This window comes from Pleurodeles waltl, chromosome 5, assembly GCF_031143425.1.
Source record: "Pleurodeles waltl isolate 20211129_DDA chromosome 5, aPleWal1.hap1.20221129, whole genome shotgun sequence".
NCBI classification, from domain to species: domain Eukaryota; kingdom Metazoa; phylum Chordata; class Amphibia; order Caudata; family Salamandridae; genus Pleurodeles; species Pleurodeles waltl.
In genome coordinates this window covers 862,730,996-862,733,495 of record NC_090444.1, presented here as the reverse complement: position 1 = coordinate 862,733,495, position 2,500 = coordinate 862,730,996, and the positions used below count along the sequence as shown (strand labels likewise).

At 45.9% G+C, this 2,500-nt stretch overlaps 1 non-coding gene and 4 pseudogenes across 1 annotated transcript; all 5 read left to right on the top strand.

The window, feature by feature from the left end:
• LOC138298191 (5S ribosomal RNA) overlaps window positions 1-13 on the top strand; it is a 119-nt pseudogene extending 106 nt beyond the window's left edge.
• Window positions 14-459: 446 nt separating this feature from the next.
• On the top strand, window positions 460-578 carry LOC138298225 (5S ribosomal RNA; annotated as a pseudogene).
• A 446-nt stretch (window positions 579-1,024) lies between these two features.
• On the top strand, window positions 1,025-1,143 carry LOC138298233 (5S ribosomal RNA; annotated as a pseudogene).
• A 443-nt stretch (window positions 1,144-1,586) lies between these two features.
• On the top strand, window positions 1,587-1,705 carry LOC138298218 (5S ribosomal RNA; annotated as a pseudogene).
• Window positions 1,706-2,148: 443 nt separating this feature from the next.
• LOC138298143 (5S ribosomal RNA) lies at window positions 2,149-2,267 on the top strand. The gene has a single exon (XR_011204661.1). It is a non-coding gene; the product is annotated as a 5S ribosomal RNA (ribosomal RNA).
• Window positions 2,268-2,500: the final 233 nt, after the last annotated feature.

Genomic DNA, 2,500 nt, shown 5'->3' with positions numbered 1-2,500 from the left:
GGTGCTGTAGGCATTTTGCCTCTTGCAGACAGTAGGTGGTGCACGTCTTAAAACAAATGCATAGAGTCCTATCTAATGTTACTTTTCATTTATTATTTCTTCTACTCTTTATTCCTTTCTTAAAATAAATAAAAAAACAGCAATAACACTAAAATACACTCTTTCTGAAGGAAAATTGAGAATCTTTCTGCACTTCACACTCACCCCAAGCTGCTGGTGGTGAGCTGGTCTGTTGCTGCTTGTGCTGGGCCCTAAAGAAAGGGCAGTCTGAGTCTGTGTGTAAGTGCAGATGAAGCGATTGTGAGGCTGGTGCAAAACAGGGTGTGCGATTGGCACTCTGTAAGAAGTTTGTGAAGGAGGGCAGTTTGTGAACAGTAGAGTGCAGGTGTGTTTGAGAGCAGCAGGCGCCAGACCGGTGGGTTGTCTCAACACAAGAGTCCTGAAACAGGAGTGTATTCTGCCTACGGCCATACCACCCTGAGTGCGCCTGATCTCGTCTGATCTCAGAAGCTAAGCAGCGTCGGGCATGGTTAGTACTTGGATGCGAGACCGCCTGGGAATACCAGGTGCTGTATGCATTTTGCCTCTTGCAGACAGTAGGTGGTGCAAGTCTTAGAACAATTGCATAGAGTCCTCTCTAATGTTACTTTTCATTTATTATTTCTTCTACTCTTTTTTCCTTTCTTAAAATAAATAAAAAAACAGCAATAACACTAAAATACACTCTTTCTGAAGGAAAATTGAGAATCTTTCTGCACTTCACACTCACCCCAAGCTGCTGGTGGTGAGCTGGTCTGTTGCTGCTTGTGCTGGGCCCTAAAGAAAGGGCAGTCTGAGACTGTGTGTAAGTGCAGATGAAGCGATTGTGAGGCTGGTGTAAAACAGGGTGTGCGATTGGCCCTCTGTAAGAAGTTTGTGAAAGAGGGCAGTTTGTGAACAGTAGAGTGCAGGTGTGTTTGAGAGCAGCAGGCTCCAGACCGGCGGGCTGTCTCAACACAAGAGGCCTGAAACAGGAGTGTATTCTGCCTACGGCCACACCACCCTGAATGCGCCTGATCTCGTCTGATCTCTGAAGCTAAGCAGAGTCGGGCCTGGTTAGCACTTGGATGGAAGACTGCCTGGGAATACCAGGTGCTGTAGGCATTTTGCCTCTTGCAGACAGTAGGTGGTGCACGTCTTAGAACAATTGCATAGAGTCCTCTCTAATGTTACTTTTCATTTATTATTTCTTCTACTCTTTTTTCCTTTCTTAAAATAAATAAAAAAACAGCAATAACACTAAAATACACTCTTTCTGAAGGAAAATTGAGAATCTTTCTGCACTTCACACTCACCCCAAGCTGCTGGTGGTGAGCTGGTCTGCTGCTTGTGCTGGGCCCTAAAGAAAGGGCAGTCTGAGACTGTGTGTAAGTGCAGATGAAGCGATTGTGAGGCTGGTGCAAAACAGGGGGTGCGATTGGCCCTCTGTAAGAAGTTTGTGAAGGAGGGCAGTTTGTGAACAGTAGAGTGCAGGTGTGCTTGAGAGCAGCAGGCTCCAGACCGGCGGGCTGTCTCAACACAAGAGACCTGAAACAGGCGTGTGTTTTGCCTATGGCCATACCACCCTGAATGTGACTGATCTCGGCTGATCTCAGAAGCTAAGCAGCGTCGGGCCTGGTTAGTACTTGGATGGGAGACTGCTTGGGAATACCAGGTGCTGTAGGCATTTTGTCTCTTGCAGACAGTAGGTGGTGCACGTCTTAAAACAAATGCATAGAGTCCTCTCTAATGTTACTTTTCATTTATTATTTCTTCTACTCTTTTTTCCTTTCTTAAAATAAATAAAAAAACAGCAATAACACTAAAATACACTCTTTCTGGAGGAAAATTCAGAATCTTTCTGCACTTCACACTCACCCCAAGCTGCTGGTGGTGAGCTGGTCTGCTGCTTGTGCTGGGCCCTAAAGAAAGGGAAGTCTGAGACTGTGTGTAAGTGCAGGTGAGGCGATTGCGAGGCTGGTGCAAAACAGGGTGTGTGCTTGGACCTCTGTAAGAAGTTTGTGAAGGAGGGCAGTTTGTGAACAGAAGAGTGCAGGTGTGTTTGAGAGCAGCAGGCTCCAGACCGGCGGGCTGTCTCAACACAAGACACCTGAAACAGGAGTGTGTTTTGCCTACGGCCATACCACCCTGAATGCGCCTAATCTCATCTGATCTCAGAAGCTAAGCAGCCTCGGGCCTGGTTAGTACTTGGATGGGAGACTGCCTGTGAATTCCAGGTGCTGTAGGCATTTTGCCTCTTGCAGACAGTAGGTGGTGCACGTCTTAGAACAAATGCATAGAGTCCTCTCTAATGTTACTTTTCATTTATTATTTCTTCTACTCTTTTTTCCTTTCTTAATATAAATAAAAAAACAGCAATAACACTAAAATACACTCTTTCTGAAGGAAAATTGAGAATCTTTCTGCACTTCACACTCACCCCAAGCTGCTGGTGGTGAGCTGGTCTGTTGCTGCTTGTGCT